This window comes from Cuculus canorus, chromosome 24 (assembly GCF_017976375.1).
Source record: "Cuculus canorus isolate bCucCan1 chromosome 24, bCucCan1.pri, whole genome shotgun sequence".
NCBI lineage: Eukaryota > Metazoa > Chordata > Aves > Cuculiformes > Cuculidae > Cuculus > Cuculus canorus.
In genome coordinates this window covers 447,854-468,287 of record NC_071424.1, presented here as the reverse complement: position 1 = coordinate 468,287, position 20,434 = coordinate 447,854, and the positions used below count along the sequence as shown (strand labels likewise).

Here is a 20,434-nt window from a genome sequence, read left to right as displayed (position 1 = left end):
GCTTCGGCTGCTCTAACCAGACGCAGCTCTCAGCTTCGAAGAGCCATGCTGGTTCACAGCATCATACGCTTCGTCCCCAGTCCTTGTTGTAGCCCATCACTGCCGTTTAGGGAATGTCCTGGCTAGGACATGGATAGAAGGTGCCAGGAAGGTCCAGAGCTTGGTCCAGGTGAGCAACTGAAAGGCTGGGAACTTCACCACTACCAGCACCTCTCCAAATGCAGGGAAGTCTAAACACTAGGTTCCTTCCTGGTCTTTATTCCCAGCAGACAATAGATGTCCTAAATCACCTTCAAGGTAGACCCTGGTTGCTAATGCCTCTTCCCCTTTGTCCTAAAAGCTCCCCATGGGACAGTGTCCCTGTTGGCACGTGGTTGACTTCCTAAAGAGCAGAAATGCCATCCCAGTGCCCCTGTGAGCCCCTTCTTGCATACAGAAACTTGCCATCATCTTTCTTTTTGCTCTCCCATCCTTTTTGCCAGGAAACACACCGAGAGACAGTTCTACTCTCCCCCCCCCACCCACCCCCACCCACTGAAGATGAGGTTCAAGGCCCCTCTGATGGTAGCTCTTCCCCTCTTCAATGTGCGTGGGAGGTACCCGTGACTTTCGTTCTCCTCCTGGAAATGATATTGTTGTTCTCAGGGGAAATGCCTTCTCCTCTGCTTTGCATTGAAAGCTGCAGCTCTGCCCAGCCCTGGGTGTGGAATGCCCTGAGCAGGAGAATTACAGTGCTGTCTGCAGCTTGCTGGGAGTGCATCAGGAAAAACATTAAAATTAGATGAGTTTAAAACTTCTTCTTAAGAAGGGAGATGGTCTCCACTGATAAGGCTCTGCACTGGGACTCTGGGTTTCAGTTTAGGGTTTCTTCATTGATGCTCTTGGGCTGTGAGCTCCTCGTGGAGCCCAGAGCATCCCCCCTTGCCCTCCTGCTGTGCCAGGCTGTGGCCATAGCCTGGCCAGCCACATCGGTCCCCACGTGTGTCCCTTCCAGCATCCCTCCTGCGCTGGACCAAGGCAGATGCTGAAATGCCCAACACCGTTCCAGGACAGAGGTGGTGAAATATATGTGCAGGTTTCATGGTCGCTGACAGCAGAAAGTATTTTGTGACAGATATATTCATAGGAGGCTTTGAAAAAGGCTGTTCCAATGGGTGGGTTTTAGGAAAGCAATAAATGGCCGAGAAAATTGCTCCAGGTGCACCTCGGGTCAGGGGGATGGAGCCCCAGCACCCTTTGCAATCTCCCCCCCCCACCTCTTCCTTATCTCTGGTGGTGGTGAGCGCTTGGAGCTCCTTGATGTTGGAAATGGGGTCCTAGGAATTACAGCGTGCCAGGCAGGGAGGGATGAGGGCCTGAGTAACCCCCCCTACCCCCTCGAAACGGCTGGAGTCCTCCCAGTGGGCGCTCCCTGGGAACTGTTTGCAAACACACCGCAGAGCAGGAATTATGTGTCGGCTCTGTTTGGCGTGTGATTCTGAATAACAAATAAATATGGGAAAAATTGGGATCCGTTCCCAGACAATTCACAAAGGGCTTAATTGGGACTTAAGTGATGCCTAAGTCTCGTGCTGGCTCTGTGCACTGGGGTGCTTTTCACCCAGACAGGGAAAAGAGACAAACTTAGTCAATAAATTACTTGTGATAAATTATTCACCAACTCAACTCAGAATTAATGCCAGCTTCCTCCTCCAGCAGCTTATAAATGCTCTGATATCTCTTGACCCTATACAGACTCCAGCCCTACCCATTGGCTTTAAAAGCCTTTCCCAGGCGCTATTATAGAACCATATTTTGTGGCATTTATAACCAGTCATAAAAAAATCACTCCAAGATGAAATTTGACGTGTGAGGTCGGAGCGTGACCAGCTTTGTCCTTCCTGTTGACCAAAGCTGAGTGGAATCTGTTTGCAGGCTCAAGCTGAGAAAATTGTTTTGCATGAAGATGGGGCCACTGTGCTTCGGTGAGGCTTAATAACACTTGCTTTGAATTTAAAAGCCTTCATCAGTGAGGAATTTGTAATCAGCATAAAAGGAGTTTTGCATTTTAACCAGCCTTTCCCAAAGGCAGAGGGAAACAAACTCCAGCTCTCTCATTTGGGGAATGAGGCTGGGGAAGGATCTGGAGAACAAGTCTTTTGAAGCACGGCTGAGGGACCTGGGGCTGTTTATCCTGGAGAAGAGGAGGCTGAGGGGAGACCTCATCGCTCTCTGCAGCTCCTGAAAAGGAGGTTGCGGTGAGGTGGGTGCTGAGCTCTGCTCCCAAGTAACAAGGGATGGGATGAGAGGAAATTGTCTCAATTGCTGCAGCGATGATTCAGTTTGGATATTAGGAACAATTTCTTCACTGACAGAGTAGTGAAGCCCTGGGAGAGGCTGCGCAGGGCAGTGGGGGAGTCCCCATCCCTGGAGGGGTTCAAAAACGTGTCGCCATTGCACTTCAGGACACGGTTTAGTGGGCACGGAGGGGTTGAGCTGACAGTTGGACTGGATGACTTTAGAGGTCTTCTCCAACCTTAATGATTCTATGATTCCGAGAAAGCATCTTTGCCCCTAAGCCCAGGGAAGCTCTTCTCCAAGGTTTTCCCCAGTCCTGACTGGAGACAACAGCCTGGAAATACAGAGGGGAAAAAAAATCCCCAAAATAAAAAGAAAATACTGGTATCTGGTCACCTGAAAAGGGAAAAATGGGTGAAACATTAAAACAAATATGTTTTGTGCTGGAATAAACTTTTCCATTGATTGCCTGCCCCTTGTTTATAGTGAGATTATTAAATTTAATTCAGTGATTTGGTTGTTGAAACCAATGTTTGGCAATGTGCAATCAAAGCCACTTGCTTGCCTTGAAAAGCTGATTTGGACTTTCTACACACTGGCCCAAAAAGGGTTTGCAGCGTCTGAATTTGCAGATTGCTGTGGTTGATCGGGAGCTGCATTTTCCAGCAGTGGCTTTTATTCCTATGGAAAATTCTGCCGATTCCTATTTCTGAGTCACTTTGCCTAACTCCTACGTGCTGCCACTGCTGCTCAAAGGTAGCGATGGAGCTGGGTGGGCTGTCCCAAAGCCCCGGCTGCAGCGCCGTGTGGCTCAGCGTGTTGCAACCCTCCAGTAGATGCAGCTCATGCAATCGAGGAGTCCTCTAGTTCCTAAGGTGCTGCAGGTTTCATCCCCGCATCTGCATTTGAAAAGACTAAGGAGAGAGGCCAGGGTTGGCTTCATCATGACGTTGCTGGGTTTGAGGGCTGCCCTGATGCCCGTCTGTCACCTGTTAAATTGTTAAATCATAGAATCATGGAATGGTTTGGGTTGGAAGGGACCTCAGAGTCCATCCAGTCCCAACCCTGCCATGGGCAGGGACACCTCCCACTGGATCAGGGGCTCCAAGCCCCATCCAACCTGGCCTGGAACCCCTCCAGGGATGGGGCAGCCACCACTGCTCTGGGCACCCTGGGCCAGGGCCTCCCCACCCTCACGGGAAAACATTTCTCAATAAAATCTCATCTCAATCTCCCCTCTTTTTGCTGAAAACCCTTATCCCTCATCCTGCCCCTGCAAGGGATTTCATTGTCACCTTCCAGCTATCTGCATGGCTTTTTCCTCTTCTGTTGACTCCCTCTTTGCTGGTTAAAACCTCCCTGGAAGCTGCAGATTAACCCCTCTGTCCCCTGTTCCTTGGCCATGGTTTCCATCCCTGGCTTGGCACACACACGTGTTTACCCTGTTGTGCTCAGGTTTTAAGGGAAGTTAAATGAACAGAGCTGTTTATATCCAAACCCCATCATTTAACGTGCCAAAATCTCTGCTGGCAGGCTGGCGGCGGGCAGGGCTGCTGCAGGGAGCTGGGGGCTTCACCGAGAAGCCAAGCAGCCTGGTAGTGCATTTTGTTTTGCTTTATATTGTTAAGGGTGTGGAGTGAGGATGGTTGGGAAAGAGCAGAGTGCTGCCAAAGTCGTTTTCTCCTAAGGAATCATGGATTTGCTTGGGAGGGGTGATGCAGTATGGCCTCATGGAGTGGCTGCTCCCAGCCACAGCATCCTACTCCCACTCAGCTCCGCTCCGGTAAGGATGCTGTGGGGCAGAGCTGGATGCATCCACCCTGCGTAGGGCTTGGTGCCATCATATTTTTCCTGCAGTGCCATCTTATTTTTCCTGCTGTCCTTGGTACAGACCGTCTCCTTGGGCAGTGCCTGTAAATAATGGAGTTGCAGAGCTGAGTGGGTTTATAAACCACAGTGGGGAGGTGGGGGAAGTTTGCAGCCAGAGGCAACGGAGAGGGTTGATGTGGTTCTTGCCTTCAAGGGCTGGATCTTCCCTTTGTACCAGCTGCAGAAGGGGTCACCCCGCTGTGCTGGGGGGCAGGAGCCCCTCACCCCTGCTCTGTGCTGCTTCCCAATATCCACAGCAGCCCAGGATGACTAAGAGGAGATGAGCTGCTCATGGAAACGCAGAAAAGATCTGATTCTGTCAATAAAGCAAAACGATCCTGCCGGGGGGGAGGCAATGTTTATGAATTAAAGACAAAGTGGGTGACATTTCCGCCAGCCATGTGCAGCTGCGGTGTGGGGAGGGGCGGCGTGCGTGGGACCACCGAGGGCTGTGTTTCCCCAAGAAGATGGGAGAGTGGCAACTTCTCTGGCTCTGCCTGAGCTCAGCGGGCTCGCACCCGGCGATGCAGAGGCTTGGTGACCGAGGGAAGCTTTGTTTCATCGGGTGACAGCCAGCCCTTGCGGTGTGCTCGGTGCGATGAGGACAGGAGCCAGGCTGTCCTGTTGCGCAGCAGCCCTGGAGACTGGGGGCTTTGCAGTAAGCACGAGGCGGGTGAGTAAAGGAGCAGCTGGGATGCACCGTGGATCCTTAATGCTTTTCCTTCCTGCAGCCGCTCCAGGGTACACCAGAATCCAGGGTCACTTCTCAGCTTGAAGCCTCAGGCTCCAGCCCAGAAACCGCCAAATTCCTTGATGCCAGAGGCCAGGTCACCCCAGCTCATCACAGTCTCGTTCCTATGGGCCAAATTCCTTCCTCCTAGCAATTCCCTTCTCCCCTCCACTGGCCCCAGACTCCCAGTGGTCAGTTGGTTGGTTTTATTTAAAATAAACTGGATTTTTGCCAAGAATAAGGACAATTTCTCACCTACGAATGGTTATTCTGTCCCCTTCAGTTTGAGGAGGGACCTTCATCAGCCCCCAAGCACCCTGAGGTTTGGCCATGGGCAGGGCAGTGCCCACAAGCACGTGGAGCCCAGGGCAGGAGATTTGAGGGCTGGATGTTGGTCCGTCCTCAATGGGTGGGTGTAAGGGTGATATGGAACCCCCTTGGTTTGCGATGGCAGAGCCAGCCCTGCGGTCTGCAAAGGACCATGCAGACCCCATCCCATTAGAAAACATCTCTGCTGGTGACCAAGCCCTGCTGCTTCTCATGGAGGGGCTGAGCACTGTCAAACCCCGTAAGGGCGATGCCGGTACACCCACCCCCAGCTCACCGAGCCCTTTCCATCTGTGGTGGCTTCTCATGGGCACAGCACAGGGCTTGGCCTCCATCCCCACCGAGCTGCTCCACACCTGAGGAGGGGGTGAACCAGCCCCAAAGATGTGCCTGGCAGTTGCTATGGTAACCGTACATTTTTCTTATCATTCCTAATGACTTATTGGCATTTGTACTAAACTACGGCTTTTTTGGCTGCTGGAGGCTGACTTGTCTCCCCTCAACCCCTAAGAACAGGCACATTCTGAGCAGTGCGGGGCCCAGGTTGGTCTAGGGGGGATGCCTTTATGCTGCCCCCTGCTCCGGGCACAGCATCTTGATGCTTCCCAGGGGCAGCAGAGATAGGCATCATCCACCAGCCTTTTGCAAGAGGCAGGTTCTAAATCACAGTTTGATTTTCCACAACAAGGCTGAGAAGACGCGAGAAGGGGCATGGGTCTCAGAGAGGAATCGTTCTTACTGGGCAGGAGCCAGTTGGAGTCAAGAAGAGCCCCAGCAGAAGCAAGGGATGTCCCAGGCTATATTGGTGCAGGGTCTGATAGAGTCTGAGATGCCACTTCAGTGTCGTATTTCTAGCCACGCTGGCTAGACATCCAAGATTTTCCTCGGTGAAATCCATCACAGAGAGAAAATCAGTGCACTCTTTTTTAAATCCATGTTTAATGCCAAAAGTATTACCTTGCCCAGATTTATTCAGGTGGATTAGATACTTCTTAGCTGCTCATGAACATCACTGAACAAGGCTGGAGCAATGCCCCAGGCAGGGCTGACTGTCTCCCTCTGGCTGAAAACAGGGCTTGGAGCTCAGCATGGCCAGGCCTGGCTTTGAAAATGTTTGGAGGCTTTTTTAGAGGTCTGGAAACCATTTTGCCCTCTCCTGAGGGGCAGGTGCTGGCTGCTGAACCTGTACAAGTACAGGGTTCTCAGAGAGTGTGTGGCTTTGAGATCTTCCACCCGATTCCTTCAGAGGCACAAGCCCTGCAAGCCACCCACCAAGGGTTGTTCCTGCAGAGAGGCTGCCCTGGGTGCTGCACATGGGAAACAGCATGGAGGGTAAGCAGAGACCAGGGCGATAAAGTTATCAGCATGGCCAGGATCAGCTTCACGTCCAACCTTCTAATGTCACAGATGTGCTCTTTCTGGTTGTCATGTCCTAATAAGCTGCTGAAACATTGGGTTTGCAATTACCGGCTGAAATGTTTAACCCTGAGCAGGAATCTGTGTGTGCTGAAGCTCAGCTAAAATCATGGGAAGGCTTTTAGGTCGGCAACGAGCAGCTGCAGCTCAGGGGCAGGGTGTTGGTCCCCTTGTTTAATGTGGCATCACGATCCTGGATCTGCTCTTGTCCTTGGTTATTTATTGTTGGATCTTTCCTCCTCAACATTCTGTCCTGCGGCCACCAAGCCCAGACATTGAATGCAGTGGAGCTGCTGCTGGTTGGCAGCGTGGAGAAGGCAGAACCAAGCTATCTCTCTCTGTCCCTGAGCATTGGCCAGCCCAGAGTGGTTTGGTAGGACCTCATGTCCTTGTGGTGTTTCCAGGGGCATCATGGCAATGGAGCAGCAGCTCATCAGGATGTGGGAAGCGGCAGAGGGTGGGGATCCCTATGCAGGGCAGGCTCAGCCCTCTCGGGAGCATCTCCCATCCCTGCAGCACTACTGAGATGCTCTTTTATGTCAGTGCACGGGGTCCTCAAGCCCTCAGGAAGTGCTTTGTAACTCCAGCCCTTTATCACAGACACATGGACCAAGGAGGCCAGAATGTGCCAGCAAGATTACAGGGCAAAACTTCCCTGTAATTAGAAATTAGTCTGATTTCACGGCACTTACAAGCAGCCGCATTGCCATCCTGACCTTTCTTCTGGAAGATCAAAGGGAGCAGGACTAGGCTCCAACCTCGGCTGCTCTCGCCTCGCTTTGCGCGTGTGATGTGACCCTGGTCCACTGCCTGTCCACTGATGCCTGAGTCACCTGCCCATCCATCTGCTGGCACCAAACCCTGCCTGTGCCCCTGCCCGGGTCAGTCGCCACAAGCTCCTGGCTCCCTTCACTCCTGGTAAAGCAGGTCCATCGAGGAATGAAGAGACAAATAAGATGGAGATGGCAAGGGACCAGCTGAATCCCTAGTGTGGCGATGGCTAAGTGAGGTCCCTGGTCCCCTGTCCCTCACCTCTTCTCTTGGCACCATCTGCGCATCGTTCCCCACCTGCAGCAATCCTGCTTAGCTGGAGAATTATTGTTTCCAACAACAGACACCTCTAGAGAAATAACAGGAGAGATCCCACCATGGGTTAGGTTTTAATTACACTCAGGAATTCTCTCCTTTTGTTTTCAAGCTTTGTTTAATAACCCATTCCTCCCCTTCCTCCCTTTGGTTTATCCCTCAGAAGGGACTAACATCAAAACCCTGCCGTAAAACATAAAACACCCCAGGGACACAGGCTGGAGCAGCCTCTGGCCGTGCCCGGGCTCTGGACTGGGACAGGACCACCACGGCTGGGGGATGCACGGGTGCTGGGCAGCCCCTCAGTCCTCACCGGATCCAGCGGCTCTGGCTGCTGCGAGCCACTTGCCGCCAGCGTTTCCACTGCCTCCCTAGAAGTCGATACCTAATTCCAGGGACCTAATTTGGAGTCACAACAGAAGGACATGGACATGCCCTCCCCAAGCGACACCGCTTGTTTCGTAGCCCGTAGCTCAGATTTGTTTCACGGCTGGGTTGCTGAGCTCAAAAGCCTTTGACATTGCCTGGAGCATCCCCTCTCAAAGGATGCTGCCCTTGGCCTTGGTGTGGGTAGAGAAAGAGGGGGAGAAGGTCTGAGGGGGTTGTTCTGCAAATAAGCCAGCCTGAATGTCCACCCTTCCTCCCTCCAGCCCTCAGGCTGTGCCAAAGGGTATTGATCACTCCTGTTTGCAAACCAGTCTGCTGGGGAAGGTCACTGGGGCTGACACAGCACAGGCAGCATCTGCAGTCGTGCTGCCAGGACAGCAGTTACCCCTCCCATCCATCTGCAGGTTTTAGGGCCAAAGATGTCCATGGGCTGGGCTGGGGACCAAGCCTTTGTGCTGGAGGGGCTGGGGGACCCTGGAGTGCCAAGAGCGACATGGAGACGCTTTCCTCTGAGCTTTAACATCTCTGGAGAGGAAGGTTCAAACGGGCTCTGCCTGCCTGCTGCAGCTCTAGGCGTGCTGCTTGTTTGTTTGATTAGAGAGAAGAAATAAATGGAAGAGGTCTGAGCATCCCTGTTCACTCCCAGCTCCTATGCACTACTGGCTTGATGTTTCAAAAGGACTCAGTGTCCAGGCTTCAGAGCTCTCTCTGCATCATTTAGACGGGCACATGGGAGATGAGCCCTTTGAAAAGCTTGTCCCAAACGGTTAACGAGGAGCCATTCCTCCCTGCAGGCTGGCAGCATTTCCTCCCACCGCGACAATCCCGTGACAATCCATGTATCTGTGGGGTCTTTCCCTGTATCTACAACGTACAACAGAGGGAAATGCTCTGTCACAGCAATATATATCATAATTCCCTGGCATGCACCTGTCTCTCCAGCACGCACACCGCTGCAAGGCACAAACACACACTTGTGCGGATTAGGAGCTACTATTACTGTCATGTTGTTGCAGCTCAACAGGCGTGTACAGCCACAGGAGTTATCACATCCCAGTGCCCGGCTGCTGTCAGCCCCTGGCAGCCACCGCGCTCCTTGCTGTGTGCCCACAGCCTCCCCCAGGCTGCCAGAGCTGCAGGAGCTGCTTGTGTCTCAGAGCTGCGTTGGGGAAAGGACCCCACCCACGGCTCGTGGAGCCTCTTTGCAGGGAGAGGAGCTGCTGTCTGTGTGGGAGACACTTCAGGCTTGTGCTGCCCATTGTGCCGAGGTGGCACCAGGCTTGCAGAGACGGCAGGCTGCCTGCCGAGAGAGCGCGGGCAGCAGCAGGGCTGTGATGGTGGTAACACAGGAGGGAAATCAGGTTGAGCTGTCCCCTGCTACCAGAGAGACATGAAGACAGAGCGCATGAACCTCACAGCTAATTGGCAACATGGGGAGATGGAGCAGGAAAAGGTCCCTCTGCATGGGCGCTGCCTGGCGGAGAGAGGATTGCGAAGGGCCCGGCTGCAAATTGCAATGGGTGGATTCCCACAGCAGAGCCCACACCACGTTCCAGACTCCATCCTGCAGGACACGGGGTCGATGCGAGCCCAGGATCTGCTGGCTCCCACGCAGCCACTGTCGTGGCGGCGGAGCCTGCCAGAAACCCCAGGGATGGGAGAGCAGAGCGAAGACAGGAGCTGGAGGTCTCCGTTTCCGCTGAAATCTGGCACCTTCCTTCTCTCCGACAGCCCCATTAGAAGCTATAATTATAGCTGAGTGTTCACAACACCCTTTCCCAAGCACCCTGAGGATAAAAATCAAGAAGGATGCTCTGAAAGGGTAGGCTTGATTGACAGGAGCTGGGCTTGACACACCACGCTCCGTGCCGGGTGGATGACAGCAGTGCTCGCAAGCCTCAGCGGGAAGGGAGCTCCCTCCCTGGGTGGGTGGAAAGGGAGGGAGGTTTGTGGGCAAGTCCACCACGCAGGGTGAGGGCAACGGGTGCTCCTACTGTGGAGGCTGCAGATCGCAGCACTGCCAACCCGTCCAGGCTCAGGTTCTAACACAGCTCAGGTTCTAACACACCCACGGGTCCTCTGCTCCACTCCAGGTGCTAAAGTCAGAGGTAACAAGGGGTTTGGGGGATTTCCAGGCCCTGGGGCTCTGCACCCAAGCTGGAGACCCTCAGCGATGCAGCCCGCAGAGCATTCTCCCCAGGGCTGGCTGGAGAGCAGGCAGCACAGCCCGCAGGAGCTCCACTTCTTCGGCAGGGTTCAAAGCCAACCCACCTGGGACTCAGAACAATTAATTTTCCCAATCTGCACAACGATCAGCTTCTGAGGCGAACAATTAGCCGGTCACAAATTGTAATTGTCATCTCACTTCTGATTTTAATTTGGCCTAATGAAGGCTAAGTGATTCCGTCTCACTCCTCCACCCCCAGCCCCACGGCATCCCCAGCTGCAGCAGGGCCACCGGGAGAGACGGTGCCTGGGCTGCATCCGTGGCTCTCCCCGGGATGGAAAGTGCTAGGGGAGGCCAGGGAAAACCATTAATCCCTGTTGCGGGCTGCTTGTTTTCAGATATCATGGCCAATAAAAAATTTATTTAAGGGAATTGGCTGCCTGTGTCCATGCATCCTGGTTTGTCACAGCCTGTTAGCCTCTCGCGTTTGCCCTTTGAAGCAAGGGCTGTCATTTAATCTTCATCTAACATAAGGCACTGATTCTTTCCACCCCTTCTGATTTTAACTCACTGCTGCGGATATGTCTCTGTCTGCTTGCTGCTCCCCCCACCCCATTCCCACCTCCCTGGTGGGTTCTCATCTGCAGCACCTCTTGGATCTCGCTATGTTTCCTAATGAATTCATGGTCTCACTGAATTGCCTTTCACTTTAATACTTAATTTTGATTGAAGAAGGTGGTTGCTGGGTCTCGAATACCAAGTGAGTCTCTGATGTAGATTTGGCTGGAAGTTGTGAGATGTCCAGTGGGGTGAGGGTGAGCAAATCCAGAGTTTGGTGAACTCTGCCTAACCACCCCACCACTTTCTGAGCCTTGCAGCCTCCCTTCTCTTCCATCCTCATTGCGAAGCAGACACATGAGTTGCAATCAGGATATAGCAGCCTTAGGCACTGGATTTATTCACACATCACATCATCCATCCCCAAGAACCCAGCTTCCTCCCTCTCTGCAGCCTCTGTGCATGTTTAACACGGGGCAAAGTGACAGCAAAACATTCCCGAGCCAGGGAGCAAGCGCTTCGCCACACTCCAAGGCTACACAGCTTTCTCTCCTCCCCAGCCTCAAGCGCCTGATAATTTTAACACAAGCACTAAGGAGAGAGCTTCTTCATCATGGTAGAGAGACTGAGCCACTTCTGGGGTGAAGCATTGCAGATCTTTAATAGCATCAATTAAAACTGCAGAGGGAATGAGGTGTTGGCAGGCAGTAGTCACCCAGACTGGAGTATAGCGGGAGCATAAGTAAGTGTTAATAGCTTTGTTTTAAAGGAGAAATATACTTTCTGCAACCCTTAGATGAAGAGAAACCTGGTTTCAGAGCTTATCCCAAACCTACGATGTCGAGTATCAGAGTGGCCTCGAGCCCCATGCCGAGACACGGCTGCTCTGCTGCGTCCAACAGCCCTGATACCTTCTCCTATTAAAAGCAGCAGGCAGCTAGCTGTGAGAAGGAGTAGGGCAAAGGAAAGAGGAGAAGGAAGTCTGTCAGTGAGATGAAGAATAAATGACAGCTAAATAAGCTGATCTCTCAGGAACAAATGTCATCTCCAGTTTGGGGTGGAGGGAGGAGGTTGCAACAAACTTGTGATGAAAGTGAAATGCCTTTTGGAGACGGTTAAAGTGAAATCATCTCATGCTCATCCCTTTTCTGCAGCCCAGCAGACGTTCCCTTGCCGACTTGGGGGCTTGCACGGCAGCCTGGCAGCCCCTGCCTGGCACTGCCACCAGCATAATTCACTTCCCTGGCTTTTCATGCCACCTGGGGAGAATCCAGAGACGATCCTGCCCCTGCCGTGCCCCAGCTTTCTCTGCAGCCCTAGCCTGGAGTTAGGACTGCTGCACCCTGCAGACGCCTTGGGCTCAGTTGGGGCTGATACACTTAGCTGACTGCACAATTGAGGTCGAAGCCCAGCTTGTCTGAAGCTGAAAATAATTAAAATCACTTCTGGAACATCTGAAGCACAGACCCAGCTGTCTGCAGCACAGCATCCCTTGGCTGTAGCCTGCAGCTCCCTCCTTGCCCCACACAGTGCATCCCACTGCGTTGCAATATGCAGGATGCCCATTCTCCCGCTCAGCCCGGACCATCCAACCCCCTTGTGCCAGGGTCCTCAATTAAGCAGTGTGTGCAGGATCCGGCCCTCCTTGCATACCCAGCTGGACCATCCCATCTGCAGGGGTCACAAAGTTACTCCTAAGATAGCCAAAACTATTTAAGTGATGCCCACTCAGCCATCTGGGCATCACCAGCACCGGCTCCTGTTGTCGCTGGGATGGTGACTGGCAGCTCACGGAGATGTCACTCATTGCCACTCAAGGTGCAAGAGCCTCAGCTGGGGTTGGAAGCAATCACTTAATGACAGGGCCTCGTCAGCGCCAGGAGGACTCTGTTGGAGCCATCCTGGAGCTGCCTATTTAATTGAGCAGGACCTGGGTAGTGTGGGTGCAGGGTGGTGCTGAGTGATGCTGCTTTGCTGAGGAAGTTTGGGATATAGCAGTTGGACTCTATGCTCATTAACCCCTGCTCTTAAGGGGCTCATCACAGATATTCACAGCCAGCTGGAGGATTTTGGTGGCTCAGTGGCTGTGTGCTGTCTTTCCTGTGCTATTCCTAGCACACTTCCCTGCGGTGGTTTGATTTCTGAGAGCATCGAGGCTGTAAAACATAGAATCATGGAACAGTTTGGGTCAGAAGGGACCCTACAGGTCATGTAGTTCCAACCCCACTGCAGGGACACCTCCCCCTGGCTCAGGGGCTCCAAGCCCCATCCAACCTGGCCTTGAACCCCTCCAGGGATGGGGCAGCCACCACTGCTCTGGGCAACCTGGGCCAGGGCCTCCCCACCCTCACAGCAAAACATTTCTTCCTAAGGTCTCATCTCAATCTCCCCTCTTTCAGCTGAAAACTGTTTCTCCTCATCCCATCCCTGCCCTCCCTGATCCAGAGCCCCTCCCCAGCTTTCCTGGAGCCCCTTTCAGTACTGGGAGCTGCTCTAAGGTCTCCCCAGAGTCTTCTCTTCTCCAGGTTGAACAACCCCAACCCTCAGCATGTCCTCAGCCTCTTGGTCACACGTGGAGCTGTGTCTCAGCAAAGACTCCGTGCACTTCCCTCCCGACCCGCTCATGCTGTATGCCAAGCTGGGAACCCTTAAACAGGCGGGGCAGAGGCAGAAAGTGTTTTCCATTTCTCATCCTGTTCCTATCTGGGCTCTTTTTTATTATTATTATTATTATTTTATTTTAGATCCTTTTTGAATGACAACTCTATCAAAACAGCTCGTTTGGAAATGTCAGGTCCATTCTTGATAAGTCATCAGTCACGGCGATTGGTGCTGACAGACGCCTTGCAACAGTGCTGTGGTATCCAATACACCGCACCGCCGCCTTTTGTAAGACCACATTATTTTATTTATTCAGCATGGCATGAAATCTCCCGCTTAGGCAGAGGGGAACTAACCCTTCTAGTAGGGCCTCCCTTTCTGGATAATCCGCACGAGAAGTATCAGAAATTGAGCTTTAATGTAGCATTCGCATAGTTTAAAGCTCCTGATGTCACTGGAGTTGAAGCAACTCCAGCATCCTGGATCACAGTCTGCTTAGAATCATAGGATGTCCTGAGCTGGAAGGGACCCACGAGGACCATCGGGTCCAGCTCCTGTCCCTGCACAGGACAGCCCAACATCCACACCGTGTGTCTGAGGGCATTGGCAAATGCTTCTGGAATATTGTCAGGTTTGGCACCGTGACTGCTTCCCTGGGAGCTGCCCCAGTGCTCCACCACCCTCTGGGGGAAGAACCTTTTCCTAATGTCCTTCCTAATCCTCCCCTGGCATCTTCCCGCCATTCCCTCAAGTCCTGTCATTGGTCACCAGAGAGAAGAGCTCAGGGCCTGTTCCTCTTCCTCTGGTGAGGAAGCTGCAGGCCGTGGTGAGGTCTCAGCCCCACACTGATCCTTTCCCCAGCTTCTGGATGATTTGGGGAGCTCTAGCCTGCCCAGCTTCCCCTCCAGCACCCAGGCAGAGCTGCTGAGGGGATTGGGGAGATCTGATCCTCGTGATGCTGTCCTTCAAGGCAGCGTTTCAGCCCCATGGAGGGCAGAGGCCAGCTGTGGTCCCCAGGATGCTTCTGGGGATGTCCCCGAGGAGCAGAAGAGCAAAGCTCAGTGGCTGGGCCAGCTGTGACCAGCGATGCCCATCCCTGTATCCTGGGGAGCTGCTTTCCTGTATCCCCTAATCTGCATAGCGGAGCCTTTGTTTGCTCTCATTAATGTGTCTGCAAAGTGCTTGATGTGTGAAATATCCTTTTTATTAGCTGGAATTGACGGGGCCATCTGGGACTTGTGTCTGTTCTGCTTTCAAGGCCAGGGCTCTCCAGGCAAGCCCGTGTTGGTCTTGCTCAATTTCTGGCTTGCGGTGGACACCAGGTTCAGGGTCAGCTCACAGTTGTGCTCATTCACCCTGGAACCACGGCTGGGACGAGCTGTAGTGTCACCCATGGGGCCAGAGCAAAGCAGGCAGAATGGTCTGGCAGAGCAGGGCTGGGGCTGGTGCCTCCAGAGTTGGGGTTCCCCTGGATTTTCCTGCCTTCAGGGGTTAATCTGCTTTTCCTACAGTCCCTTTGGACACTTGGGACTTTCCCCAGGGTGCAGAGGAGCTCAGCATCTGTGGGCAATTCCCCGTGAGATGAAGGTTGGGTGGGAATTTGGGCAGATAGAGCAGCCCAGCGTGGTGCTGTAGCCCACAGGGGATCTCTCAAACTCCCTCATTCTCCCACCACTTTCTTCCCAGGTGCATTTTCACCCTCTGTCCCACCTGTATCCTCAAAGCAGTAGCACAAAGAGCCACTGGTGGGCAGCAGGCTCTGTTATCACAGATCAGGTTGCCAAACAAACATTAAACCTTGGATTTCTAGCCAGCCTCATTGAGACCAAATCCTCCCTCCTGGGCATGCTCCCTCACAGCAGATGCTTGTGCCCCCACCACTCATCTGGCTTACCCTTCCTCCTCCTCTTCTTCCTGTCCTGGTGCTCCCGAGACCCTTCCGAGGTCCCAAGACCTTTCCAAGGTCCCAAGAGAAGTCACAGCAGCACTGTCTATCTTCAGAGCTTGCCAAGGGCTCTGCTAATGGCACAGAGGCAGTTACTGCACTGGGTCTGCAGTGCCCTGCTCCCATGCCCCTCGCTGGGCTGGGGAATGCGGCCGGACTCTGCCCAGGGTGCCGCGAGGCTTGGCACAAGGGAGAGGGGATGCTGTGATACTGAAAATGCCTGCAAACATCACTCCTTCATGTTGCTCTGGCCAGATAAAGGATGCTTGCTTTCCTAAACGAGTTTTAGAGACTTTATTTGACAGCGTTTTCAGTATCAGCTGGAGGAGGAAATGAGGGAAAAGCCAGTAGTGCAGGGCTGGATCTGAGGCTTTCTGGCACTGCTCCAGTGGTGATGCTGCATGTGGGGTCTGGTGTTGTTCCCCACAGTGTCCCATGCCAATGTCGCAGGGAGTGAGGGTAGAAACAAAGCTGGAAGGACACAGTGCCCTGCTCCACCGAGCTGTGTGCAGCGCCAGTGTCCAGCCCTCTGCCTGGGCTTGGGCCACCCTGAAAGGATTTGGCTTTGAAAGCACCAGCAAGCAGGGTCCATCTCCCCATGGGGGGATTTTTCTCCAGGTTTTCTCTGTTTCATTGACCATTTCTGCCTCACCGGAATCTGTGTGGCTTTGGCACTGCTGCTTGTGCTTCATGGCTCTTCTGTGCGCACTGATGCAGCTCCTGCTCTGCTTTGCCTCAGCCAGCACGTGGCCCAGCCACCTCCCTCCTGCCGTGAGATGCTCATGATGCTGTGTGCGTGGCCCAGGAACCTGGGGACCCACCAGCCAGCCGTGCCAGCACTCGGGGACACGGTGGTGGCCTGTGCTCGCTCACTGTCTGTGTGTTGGTGGGGGACTGGCTCTTTCGGCTCCTCTAGCCTTGGACATCAGGTCCGTAGTGAGCTCATTAGGAAAGACCTGGAGGTGTTTTCCAGGCAGTTCAGGAGCTCAACTGAATTATTTAAGAGGCCACTCCAGAGCACGGCAGGGAGGAGGAACTCGGGGAGCTCATTACCGGGCTGGAGCTATTTGTCTCTTGGCCTTGGCACAGCGGTGCCAGACACAGGCGGTGCCTGCGGCAGAGCTCCCTGGTGCTGGGCAGTGCTCGCTGCTGCCCTGCACACCGGTTTGGGGAAGAGAGCCATGCTTTCCACCTCCCACCCAGATGGGTTAGAGCTGGACTTCACCACGAAGATCCCAGAGCAAGGACAAGGGAATCGCAGTGCAGCTGGCAGGTGGGAATCGAGCACAACAGAGGAGAAGGGTGAGGGTTTCAAATGGGCTCGAGATGCTGATGGGGTATCCTGATGCATTGAGTACTGTCTGGGGGTGCCAGGGTTGGGGTAAACAGCTCTGTACAGCTCCCCACGGACTGAGGACTGGAGCTCTGTTGATCACTGTTAGCATTTTCTAAAGCTTCTGGATGATTAAGGAGGCAAAAGCCATTTGAAACCCTGCACGGGGCTCTCAGAGGCTCAGCGATGGCTTTTACAGGCTGAAGGGCTCTAAATTAGCGATTGCCACTCAGCAAGAAGATCCTGGAGATGGCTCTGGAAACTGTGACACAGCGCAGCAACGGTAGGAAGGGATGGCAGGCTGGGGGTTAGCAGGGAATAAATAAAGCAGCAGAACCAAGCCAGCGATACACCTGCCATCTGAGCAGCTCCAGCAGACTCTCTTGTCTGGACAGGAAGGGTCTGAGCAGGCAAGGTGATGGCCAGAGCTGTGAAACAGCTCTTGTATGAAAAGCAAACTGGGCCAGGGCTCCCCAGATTGCGAAGGAGATGGTTGTAAGGGCAGAGATGGCGCCTACAAATCCCTCTTGCTTTCCCTGGGCTCCGCAGCACAAACCCTGCCTGGTCCCTCTCCCCACCTTTCTGCCTGGGATGTTCTTGACTTCGACATTTGAAAGGGGACCACAAGGGTGCTGGGAAAGGGGATCTGCAGGTGTGATCCAGCTGCACACATCTGGAGTTCAGCTCCCGCTGTGGCCTGTGCTTCCCAAAATGCCATGAGCTGCAGCTCAGCGCAGGTTTTGTTAAATTATACAGATTTTGCAGAACAAAGTACAACTGAGCTAGAAGCTGAGGCTGAGGCTCCATCTTCCCAGCCTGTCATTTCTCCAGGCAATCCAGAGCAGAGATCAACCAGCTTTCCCCATTGGCTTTTGCAGGACAGTTACAAATGCCCCAGTTAACCCCACAGCCCAGGGATCAGCCCTGTGATTCTTCAGGATAAGAGGTGATGGCACCAGGGCTGCCCAGCTGAAAAGGATAGGATTTGAGGCGTACCACATGCGCGAGCACTCCTCACGCAGTGGGCAAATCCACAGCCATCGGGGCTCGTGCCATTGGCTTGGCACCTCCAAAGCGGCCTTTTGAAGCAGGCAGAGTGGTAAAGGTGGATTTAACTTCTGGGCCAAATAGGAGCCGAGCTGTAGGTGTTGTGGGGAGAGACAGGTGCCATCTCAGCATCCTTCCCTGCCACTGTGCATGGCCACCCAGGTCTCATGTTCTCAGCTTTTGCAATCAAAGAGAACGAGGGAGATGAGGGACAGCTGATTATCTCCAAAGAGCAATAGGGCCATGAAGATGATCCAAAGGCTGGAACACCTACCGTCTGAGGACACGCTGAGAAAGCTGGGGTTCACTCTGGAGAAGAAAAGACAAAGAGAAAGATCTTAGAGCAGCTTCCAGTACTGAAAGAGGCTACAGGAAAGCTGAGGAGGGGCTCTGGATCAGGGAGTGCAGGGACAGGATGAGGGGACACGGTTTGAAGCTGGAAGAGGGGAAATCGAGATGAGATCTTAGGAAAAAATGTTTTGCTGTTCAGGTGGGGAGGCCCTGGCCCAGGGTGCCCAGAGCAGTGGTGCTGCCCCATCCCTGGAGGGGTTCCAGGCCAGGTTGGATGGGGCTTGGAGCCTCTGATCCAGTGGGAGGTGTCCCTGCCCATGACAGGGGGTGGAACTGGAAGGGCTTTAAGGTCCTTTCCAACCCAAGCAATTCCATGATTCTATGATGTTTCTATGAATAAACCTGAATGCTGCTGAGCTGTGTTTTGGAAAAACTGCTCTAGAAGGACCCTCAGCCAAGGGATGCCATTTCCTCCTTGAGCACCTCTCCCACCACCAAGGCACTCAGACTCTCCCTGTCTTGCTTATCCCCAGGTAAAGAGTGTGGGACCAGACGCATCTCTGCGATGCACTCAGCACAGGGCAGTTTGTGGCTGAGCAGGGCTGAATCCTGCATGCTCTGGGCTGGAGACTATGCCTGAAGTTGCCAGCAGCATCTTCAGGAAACCACAGGGACCAGTGGGAGTGTTTTGGAGGCAGGCAGAGCCACTGCAACTCTTCCAGAGCCTGAAAGCAATAGAAAAAAAAAAAAAGAACAACAGGCTTATTTCCCAGCCCTCCTCATTAAAAAACATCCACAGTAGTGGGAGAGAAACATCCAGATAAGAAGCCGGCACCGCTCCTGCCCCCCGGCTGCTGGCAGATCGGTGCGATAGCGGGGTGCAGGCAGCCGAGCAGCTTGCTTTGCTTGCTCCAGGCAGCTTTTTATCTCCTAGCTTTCTCCCAGACAAGCAGAAATAACGCTATTGCCCTCTGTGCCAGGGAAGAGGCCCACAAATTATATCCCTGGATCTCTGCACAAAACCAAGGACAGAAACCACCAGAAAAGCCGGCAGAGCAGTTAGTGTTGCTGGTTTTGGAGGAGTTCTGTTCCCTTCTCTTGTGTCAATGCTTTGCAAGGGAAAATGACCTAAAATTACAGCTCGAGGCTGGGTGATGGCTTTGCTGCCGTGGTCCCACGTGTGGGATGCAGGGAGCCGTGGAGGGGTTCCCCACATCACTCTGCTCACCTTGGGTTTATTTGTTTGCTTCAGCCGAGGGTGAAGCTGCAGAAAGACTGGGGTGAGAGCTTCCTCCCATCCCTCAAAGCAGACAGGGAAGACGCAGAGCTGCATAATACGCTGGAATTTAATAAAACGCCTCAAACAGACAAAGTTTTTCCTTTTTGCCAGCTGCTTAATTAAATTGCCTAATGCTGTTTGCGATCGCAGCACAAACTCCTGTGTTTAAAGAGCACGGTGTTGCCATGGAGCTCACCCGGCGGATGGTGCGGCGCTGTGACAGAGCATACAGATGAGCGAGGCTGCCGTGGATGCGGGGAGAGCGGTTGCCACGTTACAGGGAGGGGAGGGATTCAGTGTCTTTCCTTTATTTATTTATATTTGCTTGGTTTCTGACGCGGCAGTAAACTCCCTGCCAAAGATTGTGTTGGGAACTTTGAACAGAGCAGCTGCTTTGCCACCCCTGGGTTTTGGAGCTGCTTGCTCGGAGCTACAAGGTCCCCAACAGCGTTGGTGAAACATCTCAGCCCCCTTTTCCCAGCTGGAGGGAGGGGATGTATTCGGCTTCCAGGAACACTGAGCATTTGTTTTGCCGTTGCCTTGCACGCTGAGTTTGTAAGGACATGGCAGTTGGGAAGGACAAGTCTGAACTGTTTTGCCACAGTCCCACTGGGGGTCTAAGATGAAGACTGAGCCCAGAAATCTCGACCCACAGTGCTGGGGGTGTTATCCCATACATGTCTTTGCATGAAGGAGTTTTCCATCAGCAGCACAAGCAATTTAAAGACCCAGACATGGGAGAACTGAGCTCAGCCAAGGCTCTGCCAAGGTTTCTAGCACCATTGAATCCCCTGATGCTCTGTTTCTCATGCTTAATGTTTTCCTTCTCACCTTGTGCATCTTGCTAGTGCCAGCTGGTGCAACCAGTGTGGCACGTCAGAGGTCTATGAAGGAAAGCCAAAACTGCCCGAGGGGCTTTGGAATTCATGCCATGAGTGAGGCGAGGAGACCTGACAGCCAAGGATGGTTGACTTGGAAAAACTGTTGCTTCCCATGGCAAAGTGAAGCTTTGAGTGGATGCTGGGCTATGTTGCTTGACCAGGTTTCATTGCTCAAGCATCAGGTATTTCACACTACAACTTCTGCTGCTCTTCATCCCTGTATCAGGGATATAGTGGGCA

At 53.3% G+C, this 20,434-nt stretch overlaps 1 protein-coding gene across 4 annotated transcripts in view; it reads left to right on the top strand.

Annotated features, from left to right (window-relative positions):
- Positions 1-20,434, top strand: part of LRRN2 (leucine rich repeat neuronal 2) — a 34,796-nt gene that overhangs the window by 2,434 nt on the left and 11,928 nt on the right. Inside the window, exon 1 of one of the 4 annotated variants that reach the window (XM_054087809.1) lies at positions 13,602-13,706. The exons of 2 other annotated variants lie outside the window; for them this stretch is intronic. The gene's annotated coding sequence lies outside the window, so the exon portion shown is untranslated. Of the gene's footprint in view, positions 1-13,601; positions 13,707-16,490; positions 16,637-20,434 lie in introns of those variants that run through there. One more of the 4 variants, XM_054087808.1, reaches the window with a different exon arrangement.